General features: G+C 35.5%; 1 pseudogene; it reads right to left on the bottom strand.

The window, feature by feature from the left end:
* Positions 1 to 1,930: 1,930 nt before the first annotated feature.
* LOC141665407 (lon protease homolog 2, peroxisomal-like) overlaps positions 1,931 to 15,185 on the bottom strand; it is a 43,998-nt pseudogene continuing 30,743 nt past the window's right edge.

Raw genomic sequence — 15,185 nt, 5'->3', positions numbered from 1 at the left:
AATCTCAATTTCACAATTCCCACAAACTTGATTAATAGATATACGTTCTTGATTTGCTAATTCCACAGTCATTATTTCATGTAAATACTCAACTGGATAATTTAACTTACTAACAAAATCTTGAGAAATAAACAATCGAGTTGCTCCCGAATCTATTAACACTTTGGCACATAAAGAATTCACATTAAGTGTACCCGCCACGACATCAGTATCCTGAATAGCGTCCTTCACAGACATATCAAAAACTCTAGCCCTTGGAGTCTCATTTACCGCTGGAGTAGATCCCATAATTCTCAATGCATTACTGACTGGGGCTGGTATCTTGCAATCCCTGGCTATATGTCCTGGCTTTCCACATTTAAAGCATGTAAATCCAATAGCTGGAACCTTAATTGCTGGATTCCGGGTAGGCTGATCCTTGCTCACTTGCTCTCTTGGTGGCGGGTTGCGGCACTCTCTCGAATAGTGCCCTTTCTGATTACTCTTGAAATAAACCACGTTCAACTTATTACAAATTTTTCCGTGCTTTTTCCCACATACCTGACAATCTGGAAAAGTTAGCCTCAACTGATTTGGATAGTTCACATTGACTGGACGGTTGCCTTGACCCCCGTCGCCTGCATTCTGTTTCTTGAAATTAAAATTTCTCCCTGGCTGAAACTTTCCCTTTTTAAAATTTGGAAACTTCCCTGATTGTGATTGTCCTTCATTCCATTCAAACTTCCTCTTCTTACGTTCCTTTTCTTTCTATGACATCTCGCTCTCAGTTTTTGCAATCATGGCCTTCTGTACAACTCCTGTATAGGTATCCAATTCAAATATGGCTACCTTCCCTCTAATCCATGGCTTCAGACCTTGCTGGAATCTCTTGGCCTTCTTCCTGTCAGTGTCCACATATGATGGCACAAATTTTGATAATTCCTCAAACTTACTCTCATAATCAGCTACCAACATACTTCCTTGCTTTAGCTCCAAAAACTTCAACTCCATCTGGTCCTGAACAAACTGAGGAAAATATTTTTCTAGAAACAACTCTTTGAACCTTTCCCAAGTAATAACATATGTACCTTCTAATGTCTTCACAGTTCGCACCAATAGGTGGCCTCATTCTTCAAATAATAACTTGCAAACTCAACCTTCTGTTCTTCCTTTACCTTAACTAAAGAAAATAACTTTTCTATTTCCTTTAACCAAACATTCGCTTTAATTGGATCAAAGGAACCCTTGAATTCAGGTGGGTTTACCGCCTGAAAAGTTTTGAAAATTATATGGGGATTGGTCTGTCTTTGTTGTTGTTGAGTTAGGTGAACTATTTGTTGAGCCAAGATCTGAAGAATCTGGGCTATTGTTGGGTCTATGGGTCCTGGGTTTGCATTCTGGTTGGTTTTATCTTGGTTGTTGTTGTTGGTTTCTTCATTCTGGGTGTTGGTGCGGGTATTTCTTCTGGGATTTATTTTCTGTAAAGAATCAAACAACTCATTTAGCTTTTAAATCAAATTCTTTGCATAAAAGAAAAGTTTTGTAAAATAGAAATATCTTTTTTTTAAAACAGTTGTAACAGTTGGACTAAGTAAATTGCATGCTTCTTTATAGAATGTAAACAGTTAAAGGGGTAGGGTACATGGTATCACAAGAGGTATAACTGGTACAATATGTAAAGTAAAATAAAACAGTTGCAATAATGTAAATGACAATGCTGGAAAGGAAAAGGTACTGATATATATAGATCAAAAGTTTTAGGTGGTACAAGCGTTAAAACGCTTCAAAAGTAAAAGCAAAAGGGTACAATAAACCTACTCACTAGTCAGCAGATCTAGTCTATAAATACAACCCAAAATTTTACTAATACATATTACACACTACTCTACATACTAAACAATCACAACAGCACAGCTCAACATCTCCATCTCTGTGCCTCTGTCTCTCTGGCTCAAGGAAAGTCTGGACCTCCAATCTCATCAAGCTCCTCTATAACCCACTTAGTCCACTCCACAAGAAAATCAGGGATGATATCCTCATGAGTAGCCTCAACAATCCTCACAGCAGCTGCTCTCCGAAACGCCGGAAGCCTCTCTCTGAGTCGCCTCTCACCACATCCAATATCTCGAGTACGAAAAATATGCAATAACTCCTGAATCTGACCCTGAAGGTGTCGCTGCTCTATAAGACAAACCTCAAACTGCTGATGCGGAACAGGATATAAAGAGAACTGAAAAGGTACACCTGTAACTGAGTGACCAGTAAAACCTGAATCAGCAGGTGGGGATCCTCTAATAGGCCCCTCATGCCTGGGGGTGGAATGGCCTGCAATGGTACAGGCTGCAACACAGGTGGAGGTAAAATAGCCAACACTGGTGGGACAACAGGATGTGGATCTGAAGATGGTCCTCCAACTGAGGGCTCTGAGTGATCAGCTGATACGGGGATGAAAGAGTCGGCCATCGCTGCTATCTGAAATTATATCACAAAATAAGAATCTCGAACCACAACGTGATTTATACTAATACCTATTATATTGTCGCATTCAACCTCTCGACGTTCTATCTTTCTATTTCTTACTTCTAATCCTAACCCTCTACCCATTCCCGTCAATCTAGGCTTGTGTCAGTGACTTATAACCTGTAGCTCTGATACCAAACCTGTGGCACCCTCCAAACCCGGGTCAGAAGTTTGGGGTCCACACACATACCTTATTTATAACCTGCTTATAATAATAATAAAAATAATAAAAATATGCAGTGACCCTACTTACCAACTACCATGGACCGTAACAGGTTAAAGTATGCACACAAGCCACACACACACACACTTATATTACAAACGTCCAAATCCCAACTATTCAAACTTACGACTGAATAATAAACATCATTACAAACTTTACAAACTTAAACTATCTCAAAAGCTGTCAGCTAGCTTAACTCGATTAACCTGGACCCCTAGCTCTCGCACTGGATTGGGGATCCTCGCTACCAACAGGTGCCTTCTTAAATGGAAAAGAACATAAACAACATCGCACAAATGAGCTAACTAGCTCAGCAAGTCACATTGACAATACTGAGAATAAAATGATCAAGCAAAATGAGTTACTGTATCAAGGGAACAATGAATAAGGATATAGAATTGGATATTATATTTTTATTTTAAAAACCAAGGTTAGGCTGCTGATCAGTCATGCACTAACCCCGAGCAAGGCACACAGCTCTGCTCTAATTACTGTATCCACGGCACACATTGGCCTAAGTTGACCATAAATATGGTCTGACCTCGAATCTGGTCCACAATTTTATAAAACAATCCAATTCTATAACTCTAACAAAATAAACAATGTAAAGCAATAAACGGAATTATAATCAACATGGGATATTTCAATCAAGAGATGGGTATCAATCTTCACAAGGAAACAAAATAGCAATTCCAAAGAATGGCTATCAGCTGGTGAAAGAATCGGATAACAAAAGAATCAAAGTTTCAAAGATACAAGGATTTGGTTTTTTAATAAATAAGGTATAATGGTTTGAGTATGTAAGTGAATCTTGTTTTTGTGTTCGGTATTTAGTTTGTATGTATTTGTGGAGTAGTATCATATATCGGTGGTTCGTATTCGGGTGTTCAAAAATCAATGGTTCAAAAAGAATAAGGTTTACGGTTCAAAGATCAATAACTGGAATCAAGGTTTAGGGTTCAGTGCTTCAAAGCACTTGTAATATAAAATAGAACTATCAACTATTCACAACATATCTCGAGAAAGTTCAGAACACTTGTCTGGTATTAGTCTACTATACTTCACTAACTTTCAATCAAACTCTCTTACTCCTCGACTACTTGCTTTCCTTTCCTATGCCTGGCCTCTTCTGTTCATATAACATAAGTATCTATCAATACTCAACTCATATGATTCTACTCGGTATACACTTCTATCTACCACTAGTTTTATACAAATCCGATTAACGGATTGAAAGTTATGCTAAAAACAAATAAACACCGAACATATAGACCAATAGCCTAACAAACAAGTCACGTATAACACATAGTACGCCAAACAACTAATGAAATTCCATTTATAGAGAGGTCTCGGGTCATAAACACTCTTTCAGGTATTTAATATGATTTTTAAAACATTTTTCGGGGTCAAAACGAGTCGTGGGATCAATTTCGGGTAATAAACAGAGTCTGATTACTCAAATCTGACTCTAAAATAATTTTATAATAATTATCGAGCCTTGAAAATAATTTAAAATAACATTTTAAAGCTCGAAACTATTTTTCAGGATTTTTAAATCAAATTAAATAATCAATTAAAGTGAAATAATAAATAATTAAACTAATTAATCAATTAATATTTAAATTAATTGATCAATTAATCAATTATTAATTAAAATTAAGTAATTAAGTAATTTATATTTATTTTTGAATTAAAAATGAATTTTAGAATTAAAAATAATGATTTTTGGAATTTTTGAAAATAAAAGTCAATTTTGGAAATGAATTTATAAAAGAAATCTGATTTTTAAAACTTTTTGAAACATAAATCAAATTTTTGCAAATTTTGAAAACCCTAGGGGACTAAACTGTAAAAACAGGAATCAAGAATTGATTTTACAAAAATCTGGATCAAAATCGGGAACCGGGTTGTATTTCGGGTCGCAAAGAACAGAAACGGGTTCTTTATGAACCCAGAATCCGGCGACCGGAAAACAACTCCGGCGAGCCCCGATTTGAGCAAAAATAAGATGGTTCCGTGTGATTCAGATAGGGTTTTCATTCTAAATCGTTCCCAGAGTTCAAATCAAGCCACAATCGAACCAAACAATAGCTGAAAATAGAAATCCGACCAAAACTCCCAAGAATACCGACGAAAACTTCAATTCAACAACACGTCCCCTACAGGGCTCGTCGATTGGCAAGACTAATCGATTGCAAATTTCATAAGGAACAAAACCCACCCCTCTAGAACGTCTATAAATCCCTAAATAAGAAACCCCCAAATTCAGTCAAGAACATTCAAACGAGTATAAACCCTAATTATACAATTCGAGAATCAAACCCTAATTTGAACATGTTATTGAACTCCAAATCAAGCATATAATATACCAAAATGATCCGGAAGAAAAGATCTACAACATGTAATCATCAAATCATTTAAACAATTGCTCGAACTCAAAACCCTAATTATAATTCTTAAAAAATCGAATATAAATCAGTTTATAAGAAATTAACCTTTGATTCTGGGTTAAAATCGATGGTTGAATCAGATAGGATATTTATCATGCTTCGATTCGAGTATATGTACGCCTCAATCCGATATCGATAACGCCTCCGGATTTAGGTTTGATTACGAAGAACAGTTTATAAATATAGTATTTTCTCTGTTTTATATAGATTTTACTGATTGTAAATGATTTTATGTACTAAATAAATTACAATAAGGGCTATTTATATTTACGGAAAATTAATACCCCGTTGGATCATTACGGATATAAAATAATACGTTTATTTATAAAAAAACAGATCCAAACGGTACCGGTTTTCGAGATAATTATCCAAATCTGTACAATTTGTACTGCGGTCTTGGTCTCAGTGTCTGGTTACACGTATTACGAGGTGATAATATAATAGTTTAATAAAAAGATCTCGTTTATCGAAAATACGAGTTTTATTGATTTACCGAAACGAATTTTGTATCGAAAATATTACGCCAGGACCCGCACAGGACAAATCGTACTCCGGATCGAAAAAGTCAAAACATAGAAAATGCTCGGAATATTGCAATTAGGTTAGGAAGGAGTTCTTGGAAGAGATTCAGGTTATAAAAACGTAAAAAGGGTGAAGTCGGCTGGTTCCCGATTATATAAAATAGTTTATAAATACTCGTAAAAAAAATTATTAAATCCATAAATTTCCTATAAAACCATAAATCATCATAAAAATAAATAGGAAGATATGACAATTATCTATATTTTATTTTGGACATATAAAAAAATTAAAATACTCAATTTATATTATTTTTTTAATATCCAAACACATATACCACTTAACAAATAATTCACAGAATAAATACTGAATATGCATACCATTTATTTATTAGCAAAAATAATTATACGATATATCCCAAATATTATAATAAGCTTCGATCTACCAATCGTTTCACCCAAATCTGATTTACGGATTGAAAATTACGATTAAAACAGTCAAACGATACACGTGTACGCATATGACACGCTAATAGGTTCACATATAGCACATAACACGTAAAATCTTCGATGAAAATACTTTTTCAAAGAGGATTTGATGTTAAAAGGATTTTTCGGATATTTAATACGAATTTTTAGACATTTTTTCGGAATTAAAAAGGGCTGTTGAATCATTTTAAAACAATAAACAAAATTTGATTGCTCGAATCTGACTTTAAAATCACTTTATCATAATTATCGAGCCTTGAAAACATTTTAAAATAATATTTTAAAGTTCGAAACTATTTTTCATAATTTTGGAATTAAAATAAATAATTAAATCTAATTAAATAATTTATTAACAATTAATTAACAATTAATTAAATCAATTAATCAATTGATTTTTGAATTAATTGACCAATTAACTAATTAATTATTAACTCAAGTTAATTAACTAATTAATTCAGATTTTTTTTGAATTAGAAATAATTTTTAGAATTAAAATAGTAATTTTTAGGATTTTTAATAATTAAAATCAAATTTCAGTAATTAAAATAGATAGAAAATATGATTTTTAAATATTTTTAAAACAGGAATCCTAAATTTGCAAACTGTGAAAACTTCTGGGACTAAACTTCATCTTCTACAGAACTATAGGTACTAAACTGTAATTTTGCAGGGCTCGCCAGAAAAACGATCGAGCATCGCCGGAGAACACGATTCCGACATCCTCACACCACTAGGAGGTCCAGATCACATCTATAATTCATAAGGAACACAATCATGCAATCAAATCACATTAATAACCCCTGAGTTGGCCGGAAACGCTCGAAGAAGGCTCGCTGGACGGCGAGTTCTTTCTTGCTCCGGCCAGCTCGATTCCGGTATCGTCTATTGATGAGACCAGCACCAATCGATTCCTCTTTTCAAGCTCTACAAATCGATACCAACCAAAAAATCTAATAACCCCTAGAACAAAAACCCCCAATTTCAATTGAAAACATTCATACGGGTTATAAACCCTAATTTTAAAATTTGAAATTAAAATTCAATTTTGAACATGTTATTGAACTCCAAATCAGTCATATAATATACCAAAATCATCAGGAAGAAAAGATTTACAACATGCAACATCCAATCATGCAAACAACATCTCGAATAAAAATTCATAATTTAAATCAAAATAATTCGAAATTAAATAAAAATATAGAAAATAAACATTTGATTATGCAGTTATGAAACTTGTTGATTCTAATAGTACACCTCAATACCTTCGTTTTGAGTACTCGAGCGTTCAAATCGGACTTTGGTAACGCCTTGAAATTAAGCTTTGATTCTCGGAAACTAATATGAAATTAAGGTTTTCTCTGGAAAACTATATAATTTACTGTTTGCAAATGATTTTCTGTACAAAATAAAATACGGTAAAGGCTATTTATATTTACGGAATATTGGTATCCCGTTGGATCATACCATATATAAAATAGTACGTTTATTTGAGAAAACAGATCCAAAACGATACCGGTTTTGGGATAATTATCCAAATCTATACATTTTGTAACTGCGATCTTGGTCTCAGCGCTTTGGTTACATGTATTACGACATGCTAATATAATAGATTAATAAAAAGATCCCGTTTCTCGAAAATACGGGTTTTATCGATTTACCGAAATAAATTTTTTATTGAAAATATTACGCTGGGACCCGCACGGGGAAAACCGTACTCCGGATCGAAAAAGTCAAAACATGGAAAATGCTCGGAATATTGCAATTAGGTTAGGAAGGAGTTTTCGGAAGAGTTTAGGGTTGTAAAAACGTAAGAACGGTTGAAGTCGGTTGGTTCCCAATCATACAAAATAGTTTTTAATTACTTGGAAAAATAATTTATTAAATCCATAAATCTTTTATAAAATCATAAAACAACCTAAAAATTAATAGAAAGATATGACAATTATCTATACTTTATTTTAGATATATAAAAATTAAAATACTCAAACCATATCATATTTAAATATCCAACCACATATGTCACTTAACAAATAGTTCATAAAATAAATAAATTAAATATAGAATAAATACATAATATATACTCATTGACCAAAAATAATTACAAAATGTATCCCAAATATTACATATAAACTGAATCTTCATCATTTCTGAAACCCTGAAAGTCTTTAACCTTTATTCTTCACTGAGGTATGATCATATTAATGAACTTCTTTCAGTGATCTGTAAACAGACTTCAAGCTTTCTTCTAATATTCTGATTCTTTTTATTTTCCTTGTCTTCATTTCTTCTGATTTCTTGTGTAGACGTAGTATTATTAACTTGTCCTGTTCTAGTGTTGTTCTCGTGTTGAGTTATCATGTAGATGTACTAGAAAAAGTAAAGTACCGGGACTTGTAAATAATGCGACTGGTTTTCTGGATCAAATTATGCATTTCCAGATTTCCTGAGTAATTGAAATAAAAGATTCTTCTTCCTTTAGCACTGAACTGATCTTCAAGTAGTTTCATCTTCATTTCCTTGGTTCTTCAAATCTTTGCTAGATAATACTTCCTAGTCTTGAAGTAATCATCATCAGCTTCTTTTGTACAACCACATTTTTTGTTGAGAAGCGCATATCTCTCTTGCTTCCCCCCTATGAGAATCAACTGCTTAAAGGAGACCACCTTCGTTTACCACCTCTCCCGTATAATAGGATCCGCAGATAAGAACTAATGGTACTCCTCTTTTGGAAATCAGCTTCTCCCCTTATGAAGAATAGTGATGAACCAAACCACTTCTTCTGATTACTAGGAAATCACCTTGTGTTTACCACCTCTCCCATACAATAAGATCCGTACTTACAAACAAAAATGGTGTTGTGGTTATATGATTTACCTTTTTCCTCCTGCCTGCTATTTCTCCTCCTTAGTTGAAGAATCCTCCAAACTATTACTTAAGCTTTTATCTCCCTCTTAGAGAAGGAATGTATGTCGTTGTCTGAAGGAGTTCTCATTTTTTACTTGGTTGGAAAAGAAATAACAAGTCATAGTCTGATCAACCATGTCCCTTTAAATGCTGCAAAAATGACTTCACTATTGATCATCATGTTCACCAATATTCCCAAGTCCTTATACCTCCCAACTGTGAGATCACCAATTGTTACCAATTGCTAGCTCCTAACTTGTTAGTACCCGAAGTATTCTAATCCAATATGTAAATGTTAGGTCCCTAAGATTTAGGTTCCAATCATAAACAGATTCGAGACCCGAAGTATCAAGAACCATGTTTAGGGATAGGGAATGGGATATGGTGTTTCTCTTTCTTCCTCACTGTGAGTGTATGATTCTATTTCGTGTACCTCACAAGTGTTTCACTCTTCTCTCCACTCGTGTTTACACTCATTCTCACAAGTGTATCACTCCTCTCATAGCTCCAAAATCCAGTTTTACCTGCAAGGAAAATCACCTTAGCCATCCTTAAGGAAGTCACAGGTGGTGCAATGGGAATTCGCAAATCCCCATCCTTGTTAGACTCATCAGATGAATCTGAGTCATAATCTACAAGTTGCTAGTTTCCCTTTGAGGGTTCCAGATTTGAACTCTGGGAAGGTAAACAATGATCCAAAGAATTTAGCATAAAGATCAAAGTTTCCTTCTAATGTCCGTGAAGACATTTCCTTGTGACTCATCAGGTAATATCTGAATCATTGTCAACAAGTTGTCGATCTGCACCTATGTCAGATCTAGTATCCGCAGATGCATCCAGGGGATTTAAGCATGGGGAATTAGACACTGACCACTGACATATGGCTATTGGATCAGTATCCCCTCCTAACACCTGTAAAGGCAATTGGTCCAGTGAAGAACCTTGAACAATCGAATCTGACCGTAAAATGGTCGAAACTCTTGTTTCCGTCAACTCATCCTTTGTGTGTGTAATTGAAACTTGTGCATCAAAAATTATTTATGTTTGAGGTGGTGACACTACATCGGATATCCTGGCCGATATGAGAATTTCAATAGATGCACCCTGTTGAGAGGATGAATATAGTAACTGTTTTTGTGCCTTTTCAGCCATTACATCTTTTTGAGAAGATGTATGGGGGCTAGCAGTTGCCTCGGTTTTAATACTACTCATCTTTGTAGGAGACAGAGTTGCAGGGTTGACTTCAGACCTTCCTTATGTGGTGCACTAAGGCACTTTCTCCCTAACGTTTATTCATACTTCATTTTAGTGGTAAAAGAGTGTTGGTTGGTTCTGTTTTTGTGTTTGTCTTTACAGTCTGGGATAGAAGTTGTGGGTTTTCAACCTCATTATTATCAAATGAAAGAAGGCCATTGGAGGCTGAACCTGTATCACAGGAACATATGGCAATGTAGAGATAAAATGCACTTAAAATCTATAATGAATAAAAATCATGCATTTAATCTTTAGAGAGAAATGATGTACAATAGTGATTTGAAAAGATTTTTAATGAAATAAGCAATCACCACTGTAGAAAGAAGTTTGATTTTGTTAGTCCCTTAACAATGTAACAAGAATTACAGAAGGGGGGTTGAATGGAATTCTTGAAACTTTTTTTCTTGACTAAAAATGTTCTAACTCAAATATATATATATAAGTTATGAATTGATTAGCACAATGCGGAATAGTTACTTGAAATGAATCAAAACACAAGTAATTAAAAACAAGAGTCTTTAAAAACTTTCTGGTGGATTTGAATGATTCCACCAGAGATGTATAATATATATCGAGAGAACTCTGTGTGCAAAAAGCTCACAGCTGCTTACAAAATGATAACAACTAAGAATGAGAGAAATGCTAAGAATACAGCTTGCAAATGTTTCTCTCTGGGTTGCTTAGTTCCTTAGTTACTATTCTATTGCTGCTTCTTGGTTTATATATCACCAAGATTACAAAGTAATAAGACAGGATAATAAAACAAAAACTATCAAGTCTAATACAATGCTACTTCATTACTCTATTCCAGCATCTTTGAATATCTTCATAATAGCATGGAAATGGCAATGCTTCTATGTTCTCGAAAACCTAGTTGAATAGGCTACCACATTCCATTTGCATACACTCGACGTATGTGACTGTGTTGTCACTGTCAACAGATATTTGAATTCTTTATCCGTTGAGTACATGATCATTCGTCGAGTTTATGATCATCCGTTGATGGCTTGTTGATCATCCATCGACTGCTCTATTGATCATCCGTTGATAGCTATTTGATCATCCGTCGATGGCTTTGTTAATCATCCGTCGGTAGCTGTTTGGCACTCGACTTCATTTCATTTATGCAGAATTAGAAGACATCATCTATGTATAATTAATCAACCTATTCTGCATATCTAGTTAAAGTCAACATGACTTATATGCTACTACAGAATCTATACAAAGGTGTATGCAGAAATGTGCTACAAACTTATTGTTACATAAGCTACTCACTCGATGGATAATAAGTCATCATCCGTCGGGACCAAAATGAGTTATCCGTCAGAACTATAATTCTTATCCGTCGAGTGCTACAATTTCACTAAGTAAAATCTACCAAGGTGTTTTGTTCATGGAATCATCAAGTACACAACATATGCACAACAATCTCCCCCAATTTATGTCTACTGGAATTGTAGCCATAAATTAAGAGATACTTGATGATAACAAAACACCTTAAAAATACAACTTTAAAGGAAAGTAGATAATACTGAAAAGTGCTTCAATTAACAAAATGTACAAAGTTTAACTGACAGTCATTTTCAAGATGCTCCTCTAGCCTGAGCAGATTTATCTAGTTTCTTGAAGGTCTGGATCTCTTTCCAAGCTTTCTGTTGTTTTTTTTCAATCTGATTTTGGAGCTGCCTGTGGAATTCCAGTTCATCAGATTCTGAGAGATTTAGCTTTTCTTGCATTTCCAAGAGAGTCTCATTGCTAGAGATGCTTAATTGGTCTTCTAATCTGAAAAATCTTCTCACTCCTTTATCATCCATGAACTCCATCAGCCAGTAGGGCCTTAGATGCACTCTTCTTCCTGTGTAAGGGATGATTAGAGTCTTTGGGAGTGCATCTTTAGCTCTAACACTCCTTAGTTCTTCAATATTCTTCAATACCAATCTTCTTGCAGTAATATTGAACCAAAAGTTCTTCTTGAAGGATGAATAAACTTTAATCAGTACAACTTGGCTTTATTGAAGGATCCTGTGAATTGGCCACTGAATCTTCTTTCCTCCATTGTACTTGAACACTAACCTTTCAGGTAGGTTTTTGTATGTATCAATTCCTCTCACTTCTTCTAGTTCATCTAGATAGAGATTTAGATCAGAGAACTCCTTGATATCACATAAGTACATGTAATCTCCCTTATTGGTTTTTAATTGAGTATTGACTAGAGATTTGGATTTGAGAGGTTACAACTTCACTTTCTTGACTACTCTTGACTTTTTTTTCTTTTTGGCTTGCTGAGGATTGGTAAATTGAAGTCAGGAATTGGTATGTTCTCCCATTCTATTGGCTCATCCTTAGGCACAATAGTTTCACCATGAATGTTCCTGTAAGGATCCACCACCTTGATATCTTCAAATACCACAGAAGGTTTTGATGCTTGAGTTGTAGTTGAAGTGGACTCCTTGGGAAACTGATTCTCCAATTCCTTATCAACAATGTCCAATTTCCTTTTGGTTCTTTTATCCAATTCCTTCATTCTTGGAGACTTCTTCTGTTGTTCAATTTGCTTCTTTGGATCTTGTGATTCAGTGATTTCAGATGGTTGAGCAGGAATTTGTTGTGATGAATTTACAGCATGTAGCTTGGCCAAGATAGCAATTTGCTCTTTATTTTGTTTAGCCTTTTTAGCATCTAGAGCAGCTTGCTTCTTTTCCTGTTTCAATCTAGCCTTTTCTTCTCTCTTTGCTTGAGCAAATTGGGGATGTACAGCCACCACACAAATTTCCTTCCAATTCTTGAAAATTTTAGCAATTCTCCTTTTTGAAGTTGAATCAGATGGATCTTTGTAGAAAGCAATTGATCTTGACAGAAGCTTCTTTTCATCAGGCTTAGGTGTCTCATACACAGTATCCAAAGGGTTCTTCAATGATAATATTGAGTAGTTTACCCTTGGTTTCAGAATTGTTTCAGCCATTAGAGATTTGATGTAGGATGGCTGTCCCCTTTCCAGATAGTTCATGCTCATCTCATTCACACTAATTTTGTTGACTTGAGAGTGATGGATGGCTGACTTAACTGGCTCCTTGACAAGTTCAAACTTCTTTTGTATTTCCTCATCAATCTTCTCCCAGTTGACTAAACTCAACTTCTTCTTATCAGCTGCTCTCATGTTGGCTGCTGCTGCATTGATCAGATCTATACTGTCTGTAACTGGTGGCTTTGAGATAGTAATTGAAAGTATAATTACTTTGCTGATCTGAATCTGAAGCCTCTCCCCCTCACTTGGTCCTTTCTCCCCCTTTTTGTTATCATCAAGTTGAGTAGAGGAGGGGGTTTGAGCAACCACCAGTTTTTGAAGTAAATCTGTCTGTTGGGCTTGATGAAGATGAATGGCTGTTAAAGATGCTTCCATCGCTGACATTCTTGTATCCAATGCATCTATCTTGGTTGCAGGATCAGAATTTTTCCTTAATTTCCTCTTGATGTCAATCATTGTAGCTTCTGGAAGCTTAAAGTCCATTTTGTATGAAATGGCCTTCTTCATCTCCTCAATATCACCCTTGATGGTGTTTACATCCCTAGCGTGTTGGAAGCCTTGAATTTGTTGAAGTTGCATAGTGGCTAGATGTGCCTGAAGGAGCTTCTTAGTGCTGACATTTGAAGTGGTTTGAAGAGCAGTATGAGTCTGATTGATTAGTTGGATCAGGGTTATCTTGAAGTAGTGCTCATCACAGTGCTTTGAAAATGCCCATGATGGCATACCTGATCTTGAACTGGATCCTACTTCTCCCCCTATGTCCATTGCTTCATCTTCACTATCCCCACTTTCATCACCAAAGAAATCAGCTGAACCACCAGTCTCATAATCCACATCACCAGCTGTAGAAGGCAAAGCTGTGATGGCATCCTTAGCTCTTATCATAGATTGTGTGGTATGCTCCAGATTGAGCATCCTTTCTGCATTGTCATTGCCCTGTTCAGCTAGGAGTTGATAAGCTGGAACAGGGTGAGTAAATGCCTCAGCCTCAAGGGAGGTGGAATTAATAACAACTTTAGGTTGCTGAGATGGTCCCTCCCTGTCTGCATCCTGAACATTCATTGACTCACTAACAATGACATCCATTCTTATAGCTCCAGTACCTGCATTTCTCTCGTTTTCTCTCTTTTGTTGTATCAGGGTCTCACCCTGGCTCCCCACCCTCGCACCCTCACCTTTACCTTCTAAGGTGGGACTCTTCTCACTTTCTTTTGCCAATCCTGAAGAAATAGATTGCATAATTTCACTCATTTCCTCTCCTTTTTCCTGGGAGCAACCCAGAATCTCACTCAAAACACTCTTCTCTCTCAATCCTAAAAGTGACTGTACAACCACTAAATCTTCTGCACTTGAAATAAATAAAGTTTGAGGCTGTGCAGAGATACTCGACGGATGAGTGATATCCATCGGGTGAGTGGTTTTGCTATCCGACGGATAACTGCTGTTAAGCTTATCCGTCGGGATACAATCATTACTCGACAGATGAGCAATATCCGTCGAGAGAGTAGAAATGAATGAACTAGGAAAAGAAACTATTGTGGACTCTGTGTTGATTGAAGATATTTTGGGCACAGATGATTCAACAGTTCCTGAAAGAATGGGCAAGTGAGCCAACAAATCATCTAAAAGATGATGCCCAGTTGTACTGGATTTCGGCTTCCCCAACAAAGTTAAAGAAGGGGAATCAAGAATTAATGTGTTTATCATATCCACATCCAGTGAGTTTGTGGGTGAGTTAGGTGTTGAGGTGCTTCTGTTACTAGAGATTTTGGCTGTGACTCCATATTTATTAGAGTCACATCAAACTGAATTTGTGAAGGTGC

The sequence above is a fragment of the Apium graveolens genome, chromosome 6, assembly GCF_009905375.1.
Source record: "Apium graveolens cultivar Ventura chromosome 6, ASM990537v1, whole genome shotgun sequence".
NCBI lineage: Eukaryota > Viridiplantae > Streptophyta > Magnoliopsida > Apiales > Apiaceae > Apium > Apium graveolens.
Note: the sequence above shows the minus strand (reverse complement) of the source record. Positions and strands in the feature narration are given on the sequence as shown.